The sequence below is a fragment of the Petaurus breviceps genome, unplaced genomic scaffold (assembly GCF_028583685.1).
Source record: "Petaurus breviceps papuanus isolate PSGF00001 unplaced genomic scaffold, PetGlider_PUasm1.0 90808, whole genome shotgun sequence".
Taxonomy (NCBI): Eukaryota; Metazoa; Chordata; class Mammalia; order Diprotodontia; family Petauridae; genus Petaurus; species Petaurus breviceps.
The window spans coordinates 16,294,199-16,318,375 of NW_027187349.1; the positions used below are offsets into that span (position 1 = coordinate 16,294,199).

The 24,177-nt window shown below is 39.4% G+C and overlaps 1 long non-coding RNA gene across 2 annotated transcripts in view; it reads right to left on the reverse strand.

Annotated features, from left to right (window-relative positions):
• Window positions 1-332: 332 nt before the first annotated feature.
• LOC138147942 (uncharacterized) overlaps window positions 333-24,177 on the reverse strand; it is a 124,838-nt gene continuing 100,993 nt past the window's right edge. Inside the window, exons 4-5 of one of the 2 annotated variants that reach the window (XR_011164937.1) lie at window positions 13,755-13,806; window positions 333-1,576 (exon numbers count right to left, since the gene is read on the reverse strand). This is a non-coding gene — a long non-coding RNA (uncharacterized lncRNA). The remainder of the gene's footprint in view (window positions 1,577-13,754; window positions 13,807-24,177) is intronic. The other variant, XR_011164936.1, reaches the window with a different exon arrangement.

Consider the following 24,177-nt stretch of genomic DNA (forward strand, 5'->3'; position numbering starts at 1 on the left):
GAGAGAGAGAGAGAGAGAGAGAGAGAGAGAGAGAGAGAGAGAGAGAGAGAGAGAGCATGACACTGAGTGAGTAAATGATTGAGGGACCAAAGTCCCAGAGGAGACAGCAGGTCATGGGATCAAAGGAAACAAGTGGAAGTTTGAACTTTGGCAAGGAGGAATGCCACATCATCCTCTGAGCAAGAACCAAGTATAACATGACTATAGAGGTGATGGTAGAAAAGAATGGGATGGAGCCCCAGAAAAAAAAACAACCCAACCAAACCAACTACTTCATGGGAAAGTTTTTATGAAGAAAACAGTGGTTGAAAATAGGTTTGTGTAGATATTTGTCAAAGGATCTATGGAAGAACATGGACAAAGTTGTGATCTGCCCTAACAACTGGAGTACACACATCATTGAAAGTGCAGTTCCATTGAAGCATAGAAAACATACGGGACAAGACAAGGATTTGCCTGAAAACTAGATTCTTTATAAAGGTGTCTAGAAGAAGGGAAACTTCCCTCTTCTCTCCAAGAACACAAACACCCCCCTTCTCTGTCTCTCTGTCTCTGTTTCTCTCTGTGTCTGTCTCTATCACTCTCCTGGTCCCTTTCTCTACCTGTCTCTTTCTGTTCCTATCTCTCTCTTTCTGTTCATTTCTGTCTGTCTGTCTGTCTGTCTCTGTATCTCTCGCTCATACATATACACACACATACATGCACACACATGCACTCAAACACAAACACACATACCGCACACAAATACAGAAACTTGCAGAGTCCAAGGAAACTGGCATTCCACAGCCAACCTCTGGGCCCCTTTTAATAACCCCTGAGACTTAGGCCTCCAATTGGAACCTGAAAAAGTAAAAGTTAATGATAGTAGTTAAGGCATTGGATCACAGGGTCATGCTGCTCTGACTTCCTCCCTTCAGGGAGAGAAAATATAGGACTTGGGACAGGAAATGGACCCTCTAGTACTTCTTCCACACCCACAGCACCATGATGGGAAAACAGTATGTTCAGTATGTTCTTGGCAGAACATTAACAGATGTGGAGGCCCATTTCTCTTCTCTCTCTCTTTTTCTCTCTCTCCCTCCCTTCCTTTCCCTTCCCCTCCCTTCCCCTTGTTATATCAACATTGAATCCTTAACAACTACTCTCTGAGTATGACCACTCAGCTAGTCTGGAATCTATTTAATTGTATTATTATTTAATTGGTATCACTCCATCCTCTTCACAAAAATAGCATGAGATACTTTATCAAAATCTTTGCTAAAATCTGGGTAAACTATACTCACAGTATTGTCCTCATTTATGAACATGGAGACCAAAAAATGATGGTAACTTGACAAAAATAGGGAATTTAGTAAGAGAAGAGGGCCGAGGGGAAAATGAAATGAGTTTTATCATAGACGCTGTCTGGCTCCTCTAAGCAAAGTGACAGTGGGTATGCCTTTTTCCATAAGAAGGTGCCCCTCAGATGCTTCCAAACAAAAGGCCACATCCTGTAATTTCATCCAATTGATTGTGGATCTCATCGAATTGATTGGGGATTCAATCTCCATTATGTGATGTATATCATGTTTCCCACCTGTGGGAATGAAATATGAAAGAATTTAAACACAATTTGAACACAAATATTAAATCCCACTCTCCCATCTGTAACCTCTATAGTATTTTGCTTACCTACACACCTTGACCATACCTTTCTGTAAAAAACACAAGACTCTAATTGAAATACAGTAGCTCTGATTTAATTCCTGTTTGATAGGGATAGAAGATTCTAGCCCACTAATTTTTCATTCATTCTACAAAAATTTGTTGAGGGCCTACCACATACAATCACTTCCTCAAGCATTTTCCTCTTCTAACCCATCTTGCACACTATTATCAGATTATTCCTATTAAAATATTACAACTCAGTCCTGATTAGTGTGATTAATAAATCCCATGAAGTCATTACATTATTCAAATCAGCAGTGCATATTTCCATTGGGCTGCAACCAACGATCATATTTTAAAAAATCATAGCTTCAAATAGTGCAAATTTACATACATGCAACAATTTATAGCTATTCATTATTCACATTTATCAATACCTACTTGTATTTTCATTATCACTCATCTGCTCCAGAGCTTTGAATGGCTCCCATTAAAAAGAGAAGTTTAAGCTCCTTAGTCTTTAAAATGTGGCCACTGATTTCCATTCAAATCTCATCTAGATCTATGTATATAACTTTCTGCTCCCAGAAAACCAACTCTAAGCATGTTTTGTACTTTCCTGCCTCCATGTGTTTGTTAGCACTGTTTTTTTTCTATCTGGAATAAATGCCCTTTCCCTCCTCTCTATAGGTTGACTCACTTAATAAGGTCCTTGAGGTTGGAGATCTTGTCTTATTTTTTATTTGCATCTTTCCCTATTCCCCACCATGCCCAGCACCTCACACAGTGCTTTGCACATAGGAAATGCTTAAATGTTTGTTGAATGTCCATCTGAAGTCTCCTCTTGTCTTTGAGTTCCAAAGCATTAATTTCCTATATACCACTTGTTTTCATACTGCTAGCTACCTTTTCATTTGCATGTCTTATCTCTACACCTAGACTTAAATGTCATACCCATCTTTTATGTTTCCTTGGATCCCTTATAACATTCATGTATAAGTGAATACATAGCCAACGATCAATGAATTTTTACATTAGGTATGGTGCGCTCTACACATAGAACACAATACTCTGAACTATTAGGCAAAAGCAGTGCCCTTGTACAATTTTCACTGATTGGCAAGATTCTTGGAAAGCTGTAACAAAAAGGAGCAGATATTACACTTGGTAGTGGGCATGTGGTCCATGTCATTTCTTTCTTTCTTTCTTTTTTTTTTTTTTTGCTGTTTTTGGAGGGGGAAAGGGAGGCAATTTGGGTTAAGTGACTTGCCCAAGATCACACAACTATTAAGTGTTAAGTGTCTGAGGCTGGATTTGAACTCAGGCCTTCCTGACTCCAGGACAGGTGCTCTATTCACTGTGTCCCCTAGCCACCCCTCCATGCCTTTTCTTTGGAGACCTTTACCATTCATGTCAGGCTGTTCAATCCTGATGTTAGGGGTGGAGATGAAAGATTGTGCTTAGACCCTGAAGTCCTTTTCAGCTATGGCTGAGCCACACAATGTTGTTTTCAAGGGCACATGAAAGTGGGTATGTGGGGAAATGTAGCTTTATTGGAGGAAGTGAGGAACAGAAGAACTGGTGGAGGAAAAATCAAAGAATGAAAACAGCAACTAGGTTTGTTCATGTGTGTCTATCTGCTGACCATTTCAAGGTCTTATATATTATGGATGTCACTCACACCAACATCTTACTACAGCTAGGGATTGTAAAAACACATGTATTCTTGTGGAAATGAATGGAAGTTATGGGCTACATTTTAAAGGCTAAGGAACTTAAACTTCTCTTTTTAATTGGGAGTCATTTAAAGTTCTGGAGCAGGTGAGTGATAATGAAAATGGATATGGGTAAGATTGTGGGAAAGGTAGATACTAAAAAAAACCCCCAACAAATTAAAGGAACAATTAAATGCCTATTATTGCTACAGAATTATCATATACCATGAGTATATGGTATATGACATATACCATATAATACACTATCTATTTAATATGTAGTTATGATGAAGCAGCATATAGCAGTGGAAGGAAATCCTGCCTCTCATTCTTATTAGATACGGGCAGGTCACAAACTCTCTGAACCTCAGAGTTCTAAAAAATAAAAATCTGAAAAATGGAAATAATGATATTCCTTTCATAGGTTGTTGTTTTATCCCCCAAGAGAATATAAGGTACTTGGGGTAAAGTCATTAAGAATTTACAAGCACTTACTATGTGTCAGGCACTTTTCTAAGCACTGAGGTTACAAAGACAAGAAAAAAAAAATCTCTGCTCTCAAGGAGTGGACATTTAAAGGAGGACCATTTCATTTTTGTCTTTCCATTTCGAACACTTCAGATAGTGCTGGGCACATGTTAAGTGCTTAACAGGTTTCTGTTGAATCGAATTGTGAGAAAAAGTGCTTGTTAAGCATTAAAACTCTCTACAGATGTGAGCTATTTGTATTCCTATTTGTTTTGAAAAAGGCAATTATTCATCATTATTATAAACCTCAATTAAATGTTCGAGGTGTGGCACAGATGATACAGTTAAGTATGGACTCAGTCCAGGGAGGGTCACCACCTCAATAAGTCTTTGGCACTTAAACCATCCATTGTATTTCAATGTTCCACACCTCCCTTTCATTCCCCAGCAAGAGGCCTGCTGCCAGGTCGGAGTCTTTGCTTAATTTCCAACAGAGCAGTTGTCATCCAGCTAAATTCCTTGGACACAGCAGAAGTTCTCATTTAACCCAGTGATTTAGAGGGGAATAGGTAATATGCAATCAACTCCAAGGCCCAGGAATGGCTCACTTGGGAAAGTAGTTTGAGGACACTTGATGGGAATTTCTTTTGGATAACAATACTATATGTTTACTCAGAAGGTCTACAAACAAAGAAAATATTTATTTTCAATTGGTGCTAAAATATCTACTAAAGCCATAATTAAAAGATCTCATTATTGTTCATCCAACAAAACATTTAACCTTCTTGCAAAGTCCCTATTAAAAGCAAGGAATCTCCAAGACTTAGCCCTCTTTATTTTCCTTTAAATACTGAGTCATATTTTGCAGCATATTTTTCATTGTCCCTCCCTTGGCATTAAAGTCACAAATTACTGAAATACATATTGATTTAATTTGAATATTCCTGTCTAATTCTTCATGGAATTTCTGAGGTGAGCTTGTAGTAGAGAGATGGCCATTGAACCATGAAAACCTGGGTTCAAATCTTATCATAGTGACTATGTGACCTCCAGGCAAGTCATTCAACTTCTGAGTGTTCTAGGTAACTCTCTAAAATTTTAAGTTTCCAAGAAGGTATTAACCTGTATTGAGAATAAAAGTTTCTTCACTAGAGCTCCATACACCAATGAAATCATAAGCCTAATTCCTACCCCATTTTAGAGGCTTCCTTGTAAGAGATATAATGGACATCCATTTATAAGGGGAAATAACCTCCATGGGGGTTCTTTTGGCAAAAGTTCAAGGCAAGCACTGCAAATGCTGTCCAAATACCAAAATGACCACATATTCTATGAAATACTATTTCTTTCTGCCTTTGGACACATGACACAATCAACCTTATTAACTCATTTGTTTGTCTTTCCAAGGAAATCCTATGAGATTCCTATAAAATCCTTTTGTTTTGCTGAAATATCCTTCTGTCTTCTAATTTTACTTATAATGAGAATTTTGAGATCAATATGATTCAGTTCTCTAGTGGTATGTCATTTCATTGATCATTGGACAAAGATATTTCTGTTAGAGTACCTACAATTAGGTTCATGTTTATAGACAATCCCCAAACTGTGTGATTCAGCAGCCTTCACCACCCCCCTCCCCCATTTCCACCATTCTACTATAGTCATTTAAGAAGCGGAAAAGGGATACACAGGATTGGATGCCATTTTGTATTTGTTTTTTGTTTTATGATTTGCCAAGGCCATAGAAATTTTGCCAGCATTCGTCATCTAGTGTCCAGTCAACTGGTGATGATACTGTCACGTCTTATCTAGACTGGCCCTCAGAACACAGGCATAGTCTATCACTAGAACCAGGTTGAAAGTCTTTTGACCACTATACAACTTGTCTGAGCTTGTGATCTTCTGGCATAGTCTTCAAGGTCCCTGGGTATTCTCCACACCATGACAAAACATTGGAGAACTTTTTTTTTTTAAGCAATTGGGGTTAAGTAACTTGCTCAAGGTTACACGGCCAGTTATTATTTCTGGGTGTGGTGCTGAGTATCTGAGCCCAGATTTGATCCAGGTCATCCCGACACTGGAGCCGGTGCTCTTACTCGCTGAGCCACCTGGCCGCCCCTGAGCAATTGGGGTTAAGTAACTTGCTCAAGGTTATACGGCCAGGTGTTTCTGGGTGGGTGCTAAGTGTCTGAGCCCGGGATTCGATCTCCAGGTGTTCTCAACACTGGAGCTGGCGCTCTTACTTGCTGTGCTACCTGGCCGCCCCCATTGGAGAACTTTTGTGAAGGCAAGTGTGGACAAATATAACCTTGTCTCTAATTTTGAAGAAAAATTGTGTTACTGGTAAACCAGCATTCGGAACTTCTAGATTCTCTGACTTAACTTCGGTATTGCCTTTGCCTTGGGGAATAGACAATTTCCAGGCATGTATGGAGAATAGAGATTTTCTATCCCATTACACAGGAAGGCTGCCTCTTGATGTCCTGGTCCTTGTGTTGATATAGTCACCAGGAGGCGAATACTAAGACAATTGGAGAACATACCTTGGAAAACTTGGGACTGACTAGAGACTCATCAACTAGCTTCATTTTTGTCCTTTCCCTCAGGCCTGTTTATATACCTATTTATATATGCATTGTCTCCTCCAATACAATGTAACTTCTTTTTGAAAACAAAAATTAACTAATTTATTTTTAGTTTTCAATATTCAGTTCCCAAAATTTTGAGTTTTAAATTTTTTCCCGCTCTCTCCCCTCCCTGCCAAAATGGTGTGCAATCTTATATAGGCTCTATGTATACATTCATATTACACATATTTTCATGAGTCATGTTGTAAAGAAGAATTAGAACCACAAGAAAGAAGAAATGAAACAAAACAAAAAGAGAGAGAGAGCAAATAGTATGCTTTGAACTGTATTCAGACTTCATAGTTCTTTCTCTGGATGTGGATAGCATTTTTCATCATGAGCCTTTTGGAGTCGTCTTAGAACCTTGCATTGCTGAGAAGAGTTAAGTCTATCAAAGTTAGTCATCTCACAATGTGGTTGTTGCTGTGTACGATGTTTTCCTGATTCTGCTTACTTCCCTCAGCATCAGCTCATGTAAGTCTTCCCAGGTTTTTCTGAAGTCTAGCTGCTTATCATTTCTTATAGCACAATAGTATTCCATTACATTCACAATGTAAGCTTCTTGAAGACAATGACTGTTACTGCTTTCTTTTTTAGCCACAGTTCTTGGCACAGAGTGGAACCTCCTACTTAGTAATTGCTGAATTATTGATTGATTTATTAATGAAGGCAAAATTCACATGGAAACAACTTGAGGTTACTGAATCCACCTTTCAGCAAGTCAAATCCCTTCCACAGATTTATCTGGGGAATGTGTCAACTGTAAATGTATAATGGAAAGATCATTAGAATGAGATTCAGAGGGGCTGCCAGGTGGCTCAGCGAGTAAGAGCACCGGCTCCAGTGTCGGGATGACCTGGATCAAATCTGGGCTCAGATACTTAGCACTACACCCAGAAATAACTGGCCGTATAACCTTAAGCAAGTTGCTTAACCCCGATTGCTTTAAAAAAAAAAAAAAGAATGAGATTCAGGAAGCCCTGACTTTGGATTATACTTGCAACACTTACAAGCTGTGTAACCATGGGGAAGTCACCTAAACTCTGCAATTCAATTTTTTTCATCTATAAAATATAGGTGCTGGATTTGATCATTTCTAAGATTCCCTTTAGCTTTAAATCTATGAACTTAATATTAGATGACCTCTAAAGTCCCTTCCAGCTCCAAGGGTCTCTATAATAAAAAGATCAGCATCAATCAGCCAGCTAAGTTCATTTCAATTAAATAAATAAACAAATAAATAAATAAATAATGTCTAATGGTTAACAATATACTTTAAGGTCATTTGTTCAAGCTTCATTGCTGTTGGATTGTGGCTATCTCAAGACAATTAAGTGATCTGTTTCAACTTTTAAAAAAATCATTAACTATTTGTGAATCAACCATACCTGGGTGAACTTGGAACAGCAGCAGGAAGCAACTTAGACCTGGAAACCCAGCCTTCTGCTGCAACAGGATTTGAAATGTGTCCATAGCATTAGAAATTTCACACTTGTACTATTACATGCTCTTAGGATGAAAACCATGTCTATCCTTTTCCTCTGTAAAGACAATTGTTAATGACTTCCTGAGGGTTCGAATTTTTTGGTTGAATTTCTCTCAATGATTTATCCTGGCATTTAATCATATGATAGGAAGTTCTCAGGCTGTACCTGTATTATATTTCTTCATCATCACCACCACCTCCCTGCCTCCTCTTTATTTTGCATTATAGCTTGTCCCTAAGTGTTCTTTGGTAGACTGTTTAACTTGTTGGGTTCTAGGACTGTGCTGGACCCAGCTCCTCAGAGCTGATTATTCAAAGTTCAGGGTGAGCATTTGTTGGAAATCAACAAATCTACAAATCAGGACTTGATTTATTGTTTTATTTACAGTGATAGATTAAGAATAAATAATGCAGAATTTGTTATGCCTATTTGGGAGTAGGTGGGTGGAGAGGGTGTGAGCCAGTTGTTAAACATTTTACCAGTGCAACCCTGGGACTTAGAACCCTAGCAGAAGGCCCTTGCTGGTTCCTAAGATCAGAGATTTAGAGGTGGAAGAGTCTGCAGAGGTCATCTGGTCCAGTCCTCTTATTTTGTGAGACCCAGTAAAATGAAGTGATTTTGCCCCAAATCACCCAGATAGTGTCAGAGGCAGGATTCCTACTCTAGGTCCTCTTGCTCTACAACCACTGTTGTGTTTTGTAGAAAGAGGTAATAGTCAATATATCTTTGCCCTGGGAACTTTTTACTTCTTCAAGTGTGATCAGGATAGAGACATTTTCGAATCTATCACCTTCCCCCATGTCCCTTAGCTACTAGTACCTTCCCTGCCCCATAAAAATCAATTGCCTTGTAAGTTTTTTACATATTTTGTATATAACTACATGTGCATTCAATGCCTCTCCCATTCACGTGGCACTTATTACCTTTTAATTTTAATTATAGTTTTTAAAATCTTTTTTTTCAAACGAAAATCTGCCTTCTCTCCTTCCTGTCTCCCAAGTAAGAATGAAAGGAAAACAAAACCATTTTATATATAAAACCTCTGTATTTTTTATACTAAAAAACAAATTCTATTTATATACATACATATTGTCAAGTATTTTTATGCATATGGTTTATGTCCCCATATAGATTATACTCTCCTTGAGGGCAGGGAAATTGTATAATCCTGGAAAAGTTAGAATGAATTCAGAGGAAGGATAACAAGATGAGAGATTTAGACATCATGATATCTGAGAAGCAATTGAAAGAACTGGATCTATTTAACCCTGAAATTTAGGAAGAATGTACCGACTAGCTGTCTTTCAGTAGTACTACCCTGTGGGAAAGAGCTTAGATTTTTTTTTTCTGCTTGATCTCAGAGGGCCAGGAATTATGGGTAGGAATTTCAGAGAAGTAAGTTAAATTTGTTTTAAGGGACAACTTCCTAAGACCTAGAACTGACCTACTATTCAACAGGCTGCCTCAGAAGATAGAGTACCCCCATTTCACCAGGAACTTTCAAGGAGGGTTCTAGGAAGAGTCTTCAGACGGTATGGAATGGATTCTAAGGTACCTTCCTATTCTGAGATTCTGTGACCTGGCCTGCCATTCACTCATTGTATAATTAGAAGCAAGTAACATAAATAACCTCCATAAATCTAAGTTTACTCATTGGGAAAATGGAGTTCATAATACTTCTACTACTCATTGCAATGGATTGTTGCAATAAAAACAACTGATGAAAATTATAGTTAAAGCTTGTTACAAGTTAAAGCTTAAAGAAACATTGGTGATCATTTAGTCCAAGAGTTCTTAGCCTATTTTTCTGTGTGTCATGGACCCCTTTGGCAATCTGTTGAAGCCTAGTGACCCCTGCCCAGAGTGTTTTCACACGCATAAAGTACAATAAATAAGACTAAGAGAACATCAATTGTATTGAAACAGTTATCAAAATATTTTTAAAGTTCATAGACCTCAAGTCAAAAACCTTTGATCTAGTCCAGTCCCTTCATTGGAGAAACCAAAATAGGAGAAATGTGTTATTCAAAGTCAGTAAATAGCTATCAGGAATTGAATCCATGTCCTTTACGGTCAAAGTCAATGCTTTTTGCATAGCTGTAAATTAGAATTAGAAAATAGGGGGAAAAATTTCCCAAAAAGAAAGTACTTTATAAACAAAATGAGCTAAATAATTATTTGACCTAAGTTGTCTTGAGATGGTCATTTGTTCACATATGGAAGTTTGGCCAGTCAGATGGCAAGCTTAAGCTTGATGTAAGGAAAAGTCTTGCTAACATAAAGACACTGTCTCAATTTGGCTTGAAGGGAGGCATGAATAGATACATCTCTAGAGGTTCCTCCCCCTAGCCTTCTTCAAGGGATCTATATAACTTCAAGAGCAGCTGGTCACTCTATTCTCTTCAGAGAGAAGGGGTTCTGCTCTAGAATTATACACCTCTGCTCCCTTAAATAGTCTAGGGAATGTGGTTTCAGGGTCATGCTAAACTCTTGATTGTTATTTCTTAATGTGGAAAGAGGGACCCCAAGTTCTATAGCCAAGACTTGATTCTCTTCCTACCAAACGCTAGTTCAGTAATGAAGACACTTCAAAAGTAAGAAAGAGATCCATTTAGCCAAATTGATAGCAAAATAGAAATCAGAGAAAATATACATATGAGCATATATGCCCCACAATACATAGTGAAGGAAGTCTCCCATTGGGAGTGGAGAGAGAGAGAGAGAGAGACAGAGAGAGAGAGAGAGAGAGAGAAGGGAGAGTCATAGATCTCACCTAAAGGGGAAATCACCTAAAGTTTCTATTGTAACAAGCTAAGAATAAAGACATGATTTAGACCTCTAGTTCCTTTCATGTCATCTTTTTCCTATAGTTTTTTTTCTCCCCTTCAGCAACATGAAAGGAGGTTGTCTTCATCCTTCTACTCTTTCAAAACTGGAAGTCACAAGAGTTCTGAACCATTCATAAAGGAATATTTACTTCAAAAGATAATCACAAATATGCAAACTTATTCCCTCAATATGTTAGGGGCAGAGTTCAATTCAAGGCATTCATGCACAATAGGAAGAAACATCCATGAAATAGTTGTCACAAAGAGTGAGAGTCTTGCCAGTTTGAAAGAAACAGGCAGACAAGCAAAGGTGACCACCCTCAACCACATGGGAGGGAATGCTGAGGTCTCCATGTCAGGCAGTCTCCAAAGGCCAGACAAGAGCACCTCCATGTTGGGTGAGCTGGTCATACCTGGAAAAATCTAGGTCACACAAGCAATTAGAGCTAAACAAAAGTACAATCAGTTGCTTTGGCAGGTAGTGAATTCCTCCTCCCCAGAGAACTTTAAGCAACGGTTAAAAGACCCTTATTGATCTTCTTAGATTTGTTGTAGAAATTACTGTTCAAGTTGGTTGGCTTGGATGGCCAATAATGGCCCTTCCAATTCTAAAACTCTAGAATTCGTGACTTAGCTCTGTTAGTCCCTTTATAGCTTGGTCTTGGTCTGGTCTCTGATTCAACTGTAGAGAGATAAGTTTACACCTTTGTCTCAATGATTTCTATCTCTATAGACATGCACACATGCTCACATATATGCATACATTGTGATACCTAAAATGATTGATTTCAGTTTTATAATTGACATTACACAACAAAGATCTGTTTTAAAGTCAGGAAAACCTGAGTTAAAGTCCCACCTATGACGTCTATATGTAACCCTGGATAAGTCTCTTGATCATTCAGCGCACTAGTAACTCTCTAAGACTGTGATTTATTGAACAAGTGCTGCTCTGCATTGGCACAGGGAATTTTATTACAAGAAATTCTCTATACTAGTGAAATAACAGTTCCAGTCCAAGAAGCTAAAAATTATATTAGTGTTGGTGCTGTTTGATGTATTTCAATAAGGGGCTACACCAAATTAAAAAAATTGATTCTTTTCCATATTATTTTGCCTCTTCATGAATCCCTTTGGCCTTTTTTTCTCACTCTGTTATGTTCCCACCCTTTCCCCTCTTTGAAGACATTGTCTGCTTGACCAAAAAAAATGTGTTTTATTAAGTTTACTGAAACAAAGGAAATTGACCCATGTGTCAAATAGAAAATAATTAACTACATAAGGAGCCTATTTCTTCTTTCATGTAGGAAGATGCTAAGAACATATCCTCCTGAGCACAGAGGACAAAAGATTCCTTTTATGTCCTCCCTACCTCACCCTTTTTATTCATATAGCTGATATATAAGAAGTCAAGCACCAAGGCTGACAGTGCTTGAGAGGTGTATGCTGAGATGACCAGGTATCAGAAATAGTGACATTAAAATAGTGTTGGTCAGTATAATAATGGCGATGATAACAATAATTCATTTTCAATAGTACTTTAAACTTTATAAAATATTCTACATACATCATATCATTTGATCTTCACTGCAACGCTGTGAAGTGGGTGCTATTATGATCCCCATTTCACAAATAAGGAAACTGAGACTTAGAAAGGTTGAGTGACTAGTGCAGGACCACGAAGCTAGTAAGTATCTGGGATGGGGAATAGAAAGCTAATGTTGTCTCATAGTTCAGAACTCTATCCACCATGCCAAGCTGCCAGCATAGAAGAGAACTCTTTAGTGAACAGTGTATCAAGTGAGTGATGAAGAGGACATGCTTAAACACCTACCCCCAGTTTGGAGAGGAGAAGGATTAGGTATGGAAGAAAGAGAACAATATTGGAGAGGCCATAACTTTTTCCCTGGCTATGCCATTCAGTAGTTGTAAGACCTTGAGGAACTCATTTAATTTCTTTGGACCCTTGTTAACTATCCTGCAAAATGAAGGATTTGATAAGATGCCCACTAAGATGCCTCCTGGTTCTAAGATTCTGTCCTTTCAGAGTGTCAGGCATGGATAAGTTATAGTTCATAAACTATAGGATGGGATCCATTCTATTGATCTATGCTTCAGTGTTCCCATCCACAAAATAGGGACAATAATTCTCACAGTTTTCCTTCCTACCACACTTTCTACAAAGGAATATTAAATGGTAATGAGTAAAAAAATGCTAACTATATGCCACTCTCTCTGTGCTAAACATAATTTTAAGCTCTGTAGATACGAATAAAAAAAAAAAGAAATAGAATGTGCCCTTAAAGAGCTTATATTCTAGCCAAGGAAGACTCTCTCTCTCTCTCTCTCTCTCTCTCTCTCTCTCTCTCTCTCTCTCTCTCTCTGTCTCTCTCTCTCTCTCTCTCTCTCTCTCTGTCTCTCTCTCTCTGTCTCTCTCTCTGTCTCTGTCTCTCTCTCTCTCTCTGTCTCTCTCTCTGTCTCTCTCTCTCTCTGTCTCTCTCTGTCTCTCTCTCTCTCTCTCTTCATATATATGAGTGGTGGTCAGAAAATGAATTTTTTAGTCTGGGAAGTCAGAGGGATGGTGAGAGGAGCCATAGGGCAGTCATTTGACAGAAATTTTCAGAAGCAATGATAGCGTTGATTTGATTACTGCTCTCAGAGCCAGACATGGGAAGGGGAAAGAGAATAACTTGAAGAGAAACATAGTTAGGAGATTGAAGGCAGGAGGTTCTATTAGTACTCACTAATTAGGGTAGTATGGGCCCAGGGTGGGAATTGGCTTAGCTCAACTGTGGCATGATCTTTGGAATCTTTGGTACTTTGAGAACAATGTTGCTACATAAATATAAGTCAATATTAATATTCTGTATTTTTCACTGCTTTGTATATGTACCTTTCTTAGACTGAGATTCCTTTGAAGGCAAAGACTATACATACATACACATATACATGCATACATACACAGAGACATATACCACTTACCACTACTCAGGATGGCCAGCTGACATCCCTCAGGAGAACATCCCACTCCATTCTACACAGACAAGAATGAAAAATGGTGCATTATTTCATTTGTAAGCCTCAAAGGAATGTGGTAGAAAGAGGACTTCACATATGTGTGGGTATGTATGTGTGTGTGTATATATTCACATACACACCTATACACATATCTATCTATCTGTCAATTTATCTAGTATTTCTTCATCCTTGCATAAGACTAGAAGGCACTGGAGAGTAACATGATGGGTGTGAGAAAGTGGCTACATATAATCAATGAGAAATTTCAATGAACAGCAATATAAGATGTGAACAAGGAAATGTATGATAGATAAAGAAGATTGACTGATCAGGCATCAAGTAAAGGGATGACAGATAGACAGCCCAAGTATTCCATGCTATCTTTGCAATGTTAATAGAAGGGAAGAAGGCCTCCAGAATGTTGTATGGATTCCCTATGGCGAACTAATGGGAAGACCTAAACAAGAGTCCTACAGGGTGGGCATACATGGTTGGTTTGCAATCTGGACCATGCAGATCAAAGAGATCAGAATTTCACTTGAATACGTGAGAGAGCATGGACTACTAGACTGAGTACATAGAAAGCATCTGAAAAATACATTTAGATTGTTGTTGTTTGTCCTTCATTCTCAAAGAGGACCAAGGACATCAGGAAGGTGATGACTTGACTTGCAAGTGAATTGGATTTAAGTGAGGCAAGGCCATGCAAAGTCATCAGCCTCATTCTCTCCTCTAGAATCATCGGAGCACAGCATCAAGACAGAAGTCAAGATGATTGGCGATGGTGATGGTGTTGAGTAATTCTAGATACAAATGATAAGAGTCATATTACTCCACATCTTTGTAAAGGGATGGTCCTACAAATGTCTATCACTTTGTTTTCCTTTAAAAGGCAGTAACCTTTAGTTACCTCCCACACAACATTATTACTTGGCCAGTTAATGGCCAGATGTTGGTAGCATTCATGTTTATTGCTATAGAAATCTTATGAAATCAAATTTTGGTAATAAATTCTACCATATTCCAGGTATCATTTGCTAAATTATCTGGAAATGAAGAAATTAGAATCAATTTTATTATTGTTATTTTCATAAGGCCTAAATAAGGGTGAGGAAGGTATTCAAGGAAGGACGTCAGAATCACTGGATCTTAGAGTCACAGAATGGTGGAACTGGAAGCTATCTAAGAGTTTGTTTCATAAATTATGAACCTGAGAATTACATACTGCAGTGGAAGTGGCCTGGAGTTTGTCTTACTGAATTCATTAAATATTCCTGGGGTTGGAACTCATCACTAAAGAAAGGATTGATTTAAGACGAAAAAGTGGTCCTCTATGTCACTGGCCTGCTGGGAAGAAATAGATGCTTTTAATTTAAGAGACAATGAGCTGGTACATTATAGAGGAGAAGGATAACTCACAAACCCAATGACTTCTGCGAACAGCTGAATGTTAGTGCAAAGTTAAAGTCTCTGTTAACCACAAAAGCTGGTTTTCTCCCTTTCCATCTAGCTTTCCTTTCCTTTCCTCCTCACCCCCTATCCCACAAACTCTGTTAGGAGGGATTCATGATTTAGCAGCTATAAGACTGAAAGAAAAAATCATATTGGCCTAGTCTGGAGCAAGTTTGGGGAGTCTGGAACTGCTGCTTTCTCAGGCTTTCCATTGACACTGCCTTGGGGACGTAGCTTAGGTGACTAAGTCTTCTACAAGGGTGGGGCTGAAAGGGTACTACTGCTTAAGGGCAGAACATGTGTGGGAAAAGTAGGCAAGGGAATTGTTCCCATTGAAAGAAAACCAATATTCCAGAGGTCCATTATAACAGGCACAGTGCACATGAACCCATGACTATGGTTCAAAACCATTCTTCTTTTTTCTCCCTTGACCAATAGCATCAGCAAACCTGGGCTTGTACCTTCATCCACTTGGGGAATGGACAAACATCTCCCTGATAAACATGGACCCAGGTGGGGTAGAAGCTAACTCATATACCCTTGTGTCCATTCCTTCTCTCTCCTGTGATGACCCCTTCTCTCTCCTGACCACTCAGGATGGCCAGCTGACATCCCTCAGCAGGACATCCCACTCCGTTCTCCACAAACAAGAATAAAAAATGTTGCATCCTTTCACTTGTAAGCCTTAAGGGAATATGGTGAAAGGAGGGTTTCAGATGTTGCTTTGCAGGTGTTCTCTAGTTTTTATCTGCGCAAATCTGGACTCGTGAGCTAATTTATAAGCTCCTTCAAATAGTTTAGATTTTTAGGAAAGCATCCTCTATCCCTCTTCCTCATCTGCCCATACCTGCTGCCAAAAATTCTGCCATTAATTCCTTTAGGTTAAGGAATTTAATTTTTCCCTTTAAAATGCAAATTTTTCTTAGGAGGGCTAATTCTTTAAGCCATTTGCACATTGTGCGAGTTTTGGTACGACTTTCCTCCAGGTGGAAAACTCCAATGCAGCATTTGAAATCTGGATCCTGGAATGGGGGAGGTGGAAAGAGGGAGGGTGTGGGAAAGGGTTCACAAAGGGGAGACTGGGTTCCCAGAAGATCTTTTCATCTATTTCATAATTCTGTTTTAGGCTGGTCCTACCTGTCTGTTTACAGGCTCACCAAATGCCAAGAGGCACAGTTGACTTTAAAGGAAAGGTGAGATGTCATAGGATTCTGACTCAGAAAAGATTCTGGGATCCTTACAAGCATCCTTGCAAGCTTCCTGGCCACCTATCTGTATTCTCACTAACACAAGGTGAATCTATGGAGCACAGGATGTTCCAATATTGTCGATGATAAGACAGCTCCTTTTCTGAGGCAATGACCAAAGCCCCTGATTAGGGCCAAAGCATGTGAAACTCCCATAGTATAGGAAGGAGGAATGAGCTGCCAGTAGAAGCAGGGGTTGCATTCTTCAAATTCTGCAGTCCTGACAATCACACTTGGGTATACCTCAGCCTTATAACAAAAACATCAACAAACAGTCAGGTAAACCCCAGTGAGGTGAATTGGTCAAATAGGTAGAAATGATGACTAGTGATAGCTGGTGCCTAACTACTCATCTTTAAAGTGTCTGCCAACCACTGAATGGGCAGACTGCTGATAACCATACTCCTGACAGACCCCAGTCTATTGTTTCAGCTCCAAGGGTTCTCACCGTATAGGTAGATTATTCCTCTCATGGTGGCCCCATGATTAGAGTTACCTCCAGAAAAAGGCTCAAACCCATCATCAGACATAACCCTTGAAGACATCATGATAATCTACTATTCTTGAAAACCCAAAATGATCACTTTTGGAAAGATTCCATGGAGAACATGCTAGCAGAAAGGGCCAGTGGAAGTAGCAGTGGGCATAGTTATGGAACAGAATGAGTGGGAGTGAGTACCAGGTGATAGTCAGAGAGGTAGAACAGGACCATCATAATTATACTTTGAGTAGAATGGGATCACATCTTGGGGGCTTAAAATCTCATTTGAGAGGCCATTAAGGCAAAATTTAGGCTGGGCAAGCTCCCTGTCAGCTACTTCAATATCTTGTTAAAAACTTATGATATCCTCAGGAAATAGCCCTCCAGCAAGGTGGTTGCCCTGCAGACTGGAGATATTACTGACACTGGTTTTTAATAGATTCTTCCTCAGGTCAGCCCCAGTCCCCCTTAATGAGCTATACCCTGGAGCAGCCTTTCAGATCTACTTTCAATCATCATACTTTGGATTTGCGCAGCATTTTTCCTTCAAAGATATATTCCAGCGTTTCCTTGTTCATTCTCAAGATTTCATCTACACTCAGAGCAACAATAAACCCTGGCTGCTTATTTAACCTTGGGTGGGGGTCGTTTGCTTGTTGATAGATTGGATGGTTTATATTTTTAATACACACACACAGCCCCAAGGCTATTAGAAATATAAGACAAAATTTTAGAGCTCGTTAAGGTGAGATCTGGGTTTAGCTAGTGTGGACAGGGTAAACATGATCTGCATAGCAGAAATAGGGGAAGGGGCTTTCAATAAGTTCCATGGGTCTTCCCTGTAGGAAATGGACACTCTAGCTCCATGTCTTTCTCTCCTGTTATATCTGCAGATATAAAGAGAGAATTATGAATAAACTCCATTTTACAAACACCCTGAACATTGACATACTCATATTCTTCCTGACTAAACAGAGGAAGGGATTGTGTTTTCCGAGGGGACTTTCAAGTCCTTTAAGTTACAGTCTGGATCTCAAACCCTAGATCATCATAGTGAGGGCCAAGACATGGAAATAAGGTTTGAACTTTCATCTAAATTTCATACACCATCCAGGAGTGACAAAGACAATCAGTCAGTAAACATTTACTAAGTTCTTAGTATAGACTAGGCACTATTCTCAGGGCTGGGGTTACAAAGAAAGGCAAAAACAGCCCCTGATCTCAAAGCGCTCACAGTCTGTGAAGAATACAGTGTGCAAATTAACTATACACATACAACATATATACAGCATAATTAGAAGGCTCTAGGGAATGGGAAAGTTAAGGGTGGGGACTGGGGAAGGCCTCCTACAGAAGGTAAGATCTGAACTGAGTCTTGAAGGAAAACAAGAAGTCAGGGAAGGAGGTGAGGAGGGAGAACATTCCAGGCTTGGAGGATAGCCAATGAAAAGGGTCAGAGTTGGGATGTCAGGTGCAAGGAAGAGCAAGGAAGCCAGCTGTGTCAATGGGTTATAGGGTATGTAGAAAAAGTCAAGTGAAGACTGCAGAGGGAGGAAGGGGCCTGGTTGACAAAGATTTACAAATTCCAACAAGCATTATATATATATTTATCCTGGAGATAAAAGGAATCTACTGGAGTTTACTGAGTCGGAGTTGATATGATCAGACTTCCTCTTTAGGAAAAGAATTTTGGCAACTGAGACTAGAGTATAGAAGAAATTGTCAGGGATATCCAAAAACAAGGTGGCCACTGAAATAGTCTGGGCCTGAGGTGATGAAGATCTGTATCAGGGTGGCATCTGTCTGAGTAGAGAGAAGGGGGATATATACTTAAGCAGTTTTAGATATAAGAATTTCTCTAGAGAAGAGACTTCTAGAATGAAACCAGGAAATGGCCTTGAATAGTGGGAGTACATAGACCCAAAAATCTTAGTGCAGTTTTAAGTTTTTTTATAGCTTAAATTAAGTATACACCCAAATACTCCTACTATATTTTCCTGCTCTCACCAAAGATCAGTGGGCCTGGAACAAAGACCCCCAGATTTAAATCATTCTTTGGCTACTTAGAGCTGTATGAACTTGGAGAAGTCACTTCTCTTAAGTCTCAGTCTCCTCATTTATAAAATGGAGATAATTATATCACCACAGGGTTGCAGTAAAGACCAAGTGAGATAATGAATGTGAAGTCACTTTGTAAGCTGTAAAAACAATGTAAGGTATTATTACTGTCATTACTCTAATTTGTTGAAACATTGAAGGATTGCTTCAATATCTCAAAGATTATGTTTCTGTTGGTATGAACATTCCTGCCACTGATGAAGATTGCAGGCCCTCTCTGACTTAGTCCATGATCTTAGACAGTTCTTGGCACTGGAGAATTCATCACCTTGCAGCCAGCTGGGTGATGGGACTCTCTGAACTTTCTGTCCACAGCTAGTCTCTGGAGGTTGAGGCTGTACTTGGAGCCTCCCAGCTTTGTAGGACCTGCCAGAGCTTGTGTTATCTTGGCAGGGAATCCAAGAACCAAGGGTTATATCCATGCCATGATGAGACATTAAAGTGAGATTTTAATGGAAGTTCCTTCTATTAATACTAGTATCTCACATGCCACAAGATTAATATGGTCTGCTTTTGTCTACAAATGGAAAAGTTGGAGCCCAGAGGGGTTGTAACCTGTACAGGTAGGATCCCTCTCTATCTAGCCCCTAGAAGAAATGTACCTTCTGACCCAGAAGAGCTGGAGTTAGGCCAAGTATCCCAGGAACCATTCCCAACCAATAGAGATTCAGATTCTTCCCAACAAGTGAATAGAGGCAGCTCCCTGAGCGTCACCAATTAGCACAACCTATAAATTAGAGAGAGGAGGCCTGCCAAATTCTTGCTCACTAGCTTCCAAAGTTACTTTGATGTGTCTTAACCTGTTCAGAGTAATTGCTGTCTGAATTGCCTTCAGAATAACTTCAAAACTATTCCAAAATCCTCAATGAAATCTGAGTTATATTACAAGCACTGCAAATTCCCAGGTACTAAATGTTGGGTTTGTTGAACCCTCTGGGGCCACCTCCCCAACTGAAAAAGTTGAGGAATGAACATTCCTCATGACCGAGATGGACTGAATTTTGTGGTGATGTCATTTGACCCTATTAAATCTTAGAGATTTGGTTCAGAATTTTAGCTTAGACTTGAACCTTTCAGAATCTTCAGCTTTGCATTCTTTTTGGCAAAACTTGTTTTAGAGTGGGAGGAAAAAATAAAGTAGGATTTTAAAAGGCTTTAAAAGAAACCCTAAATAGTTTGTGGAAAGGAAATAGTTTAAAAGCAGAAACGTGACAGTTCAGTGGTTCTTTTAAAATAAACAACTGAACTCACATCTTGGAATCTCAAAGTTGAAAGGTCATCTTGTCCAATCCCCTGTTCAATGCACCAGTCATTTCTAAAACTACAATTTAGTTGAACAAACACATCTTCAGTACCTACATCATGGAGGGATGGAATGATCCCTGTCCTTGAAATCAGCGTACCAAGGTTTGTGTCATGACTGATACTTACTACAGCTACATGATCTTGGGCAATCCACTCAACCTCTCTGTGTCTGTTTTCTTTTCTTCAAAAGGGGAATAATAATAGTTATAGTGCCTGCCTCATAATGTGGTTCTAAAGAAAGTGCTTTGTAAACTGCAAAGTTCTTTGGTGCACCTTGCAATAAACATGGTATTATTATTTAGGGACTGTGCTGGGCAGTCCCTACCCTCAAGTAGTTTATAATAGAGGGGATAAGCCATTTATACAAATAGTAAACACTCTTGTCTTACTCTCCTAACCCCATTCAGACAGATAGTTAATATACCTACATAAATATGACACATACTAACATCTGATAACGGTAAAGGAAACATCCAAAGCCAGTGGTATAAGTTATCCTAAACATTTGAGCTTAAAAAGGACTCTCAGATTACAGACTGGTAATATTGATCTGTTCACATGGTCCTTATTAACATCTAATTGAAGCCAATTTGTTTGTAATTTATGATTGGACAAGACAGTTTCCTGGTAGGAGACAACATATGACATTTCCAATAGGAATTCAATCTGGTCACAGATTTCTCGGATGTGTTTAATACAGAAACCAAAGAAAAAGGGAGTCCAGGGGTTACAACAGCAAGACTGGGTCACTGATTTCCTACAGAGCCTTGGGCAAGCTGCATCACCTCTATGGTCCTCAGTTTTTCCATCTGTGAAGTGGGATAATAAAGCTTCCCACCTACCTTACAGGGGTGCTGAGAGGATTATTAATGAGCTAATTTTCACAAACCTCTTTGAGGTACTTGGATGAAAGGTGCTATTTAAATGGAAAGTGCTTATTAGTCTGTTAGATGACATTCCGGTCCCCACTGAAGATTCTTTATTATCGTGTAATTAAGTCCATCTGCTCACTGACATCCCCTTGATTTTTTTCAGACATAGTTGGTTCTATTCCAGAAGGACTGAAAAACGCGTTGTTCCCTGGGACAGAAGAGCACCACGAAGTGTTTCTGTGTAGCTCATAGGCTGCTAAGGCAGACAACACTTGGTTATCTGCATGAATGAGACAGAGGGTATCTTGCACAGATAATTGAAAAGGGCCAAATAATCCGCAGACCACATGTAAGTTCATAGTTCTAAGCTTCTCCTCCATTCAACCTTTCGCCCAAGGAGATTTCTTCCTTCCCTTACTTCCATATGCTTGTCCATACCTAGGAAATGTGTCTGTTCCTGGAGCAAAGGGGAGAATCGGGTTCAGTTGTTGCTAGAACAATTCTATTGGCAGCTGAGGTTAGTGGATGGCACCTCAAGTGTTGGTAATGTGTAAGACATATTCAGAACAAAGACACAAATGAGTAATATGTTGGCATATGGTGAGAGGTTATCATGTGCGCGTAGAGCTTCTCCTCCTATATATGAAGCTGGGAGCAATTCGTCAGCCAAATTTTGCCCTCTTGAGTTTGAAAGGAGGAACTGGAGTCTGGGCTTGCTCGATAGAAACCTTTCAGCATTGGTAATCGTTTTTCTTGTTGGCAATAGGGAAGATTTTTCCAGGAGGACAACGTGCCAAAAGTACTCTAAGTAGAAAACCTGAATCAACAGCAACAAAAAACACATACATATGAGCGCGGCTAGGTGGCGCAGTGGATAGTGTGCTGGCCCTGGAATCAAGATGACCTGAATTCAAATGTGACCTTATACTTTTCCTAGCTGTGTGATCCTGGGCAAGTCACTTAACCCTGTTTGCCTCAGTTCCTCATCTGTAAAATGAGCTGGAGAAGGACATGGCAAAACCACTCTAGCATCTCTGCCAAAAAGACCCCGAATAGTGTCACCAAGAGTCAGACACGATTGAAACGACTCATGAACAACATATGACTTGTGTGAGATGTACTCAATTAATTTTTTTTTAAATAATAAGGGTCGACTATATGCAAGGCACTGGGTTAGATGCTGAAGATACAAAGACCAAAAATATATGATCTGGGAGTGAGAGATAAGACAAGCATGCAGATAAGTATGAAACAAATTAGAGTGGGTGTGATAAACCCAGTTATTAGCCTCAACTTCTCTCCACTGCAACATTGGACTATAGCCCTGAATCTTCCAGCTCTAATAGATAAGCTTTGGCCTTTTCTTTCTGAGAACCAGGCCTCCTTCTATTTCCTGACTCCGTGTTCTTCTGGCTATACTCCCACACATTACTTTCCTCCCACCCAATCCCCTGTTTTCTAACTTTATGTGTTGTCTTCCTTAATTAGAGTGTAGGCTTCTGAGGGCAGGAATTCTCTTGTCTGCTTGTGTCTGTTTCCACATTTAGAATAGTGTCTGGTGCATAGTATGCATTTAATAAATGTTCTCTCTCTCTCTCTTTCTCTCTCTCTCTCTCTCTCTCTCTCTCTCTCTCTCTCTCTCTCTCTCTGTCATATGAAAAGTATATAGAGGGCTATAAAAAATGAGAGCACTTCCTGTTGGAGGACATGAGGAAGGACTGTATCTAAGGAGCCTCATGTAAATGGACTTGAATGATATGGGAGATGTCAACAGACAGAAAAAAATGTTAGGGAAGCACAAGTTATTATAGTAATAATGTTCATTAAATTTGGTTGCAAAGCAGAAAACTCTTAACAAACCTGGCATGAAATTTTTATAGTTGGAGATTTAAAATGAGTCCTTTCCTCAAAGTTCTACAAATAGCCCTATTATCATCATTATCAAGCTAATTAGTGACTATTTTAAAAGTGTTATTAGATTTTAACCATTTTGTTAGTTCCCATTTGAATCTGGAAATGCTTAGATAAAAGGAAATTTTTATTGAAGACAAGCTATTTTTCCTCTATATCGTCTTTCAAAAGCATTTGTCAATTCATACAATTTGCTGATCTCCACAAAAGGAAGTGATCTCTCAGCTGATAGCCTACCATTTATGAAATCTCATTTCAAAAAAGCAGATAATAAAGCTTTCCTTTATGAGAATGTTGAGATGGTGAGTAAGTAAAAGCCGGAATAGAGAGCAGCGCCCAACAGTGTCACCTTTTAGCCTCTGGGCTAACCTTAGACCCTAAATAAAATGTGCTCAACTGACTTCTCTGCTGTTCAGCCTGCAGACTGACTCTGTGTCAGGGCTGAGGAATGTGCAGTCGGAGTGGCTTCTCCTTCAAGCCATCCTTGGCTGGTTGTTCACCTAATCTCGACATGTCACAACGAGGCTTTCCGGCTACATCTTACTCATGAGGAAGTGACTGACATACCTTTCAATTTCCAGGTAATGTACATACTTCTACTGCAGTCTCATTGAAGTAGCATTTGGGAAGACTTGCTTACTCATTTGGATTAAAACTAGAATCTTCTAAGCCATTGGCTAGTGATGAATGGCCCTGCTCAGTGATTTTTGCCTTCATTGGTCTCCCAAGGCACTGCTTGTCTCTGCCAGCATTTGCTACTGGGGGAGACTTTGTAATCACAGCACTGTCCCTACCTTTTGATGACTCATCCTCAAGTCACCTGAAAATTTGATAAGATCTCCAGAGGGCCCTTTTGTTCCTTGTAAACTCTGTAGGCTATGCAGGCATTTCCTCTACCTTTCTTTATGCACCTACTCTCTCAACTTTGTTTCCAGGCACTGAAAAGTGATATGATGGAACTAAAATCCAACACGACTTCCCACAGAATGGCAGCAGATCAG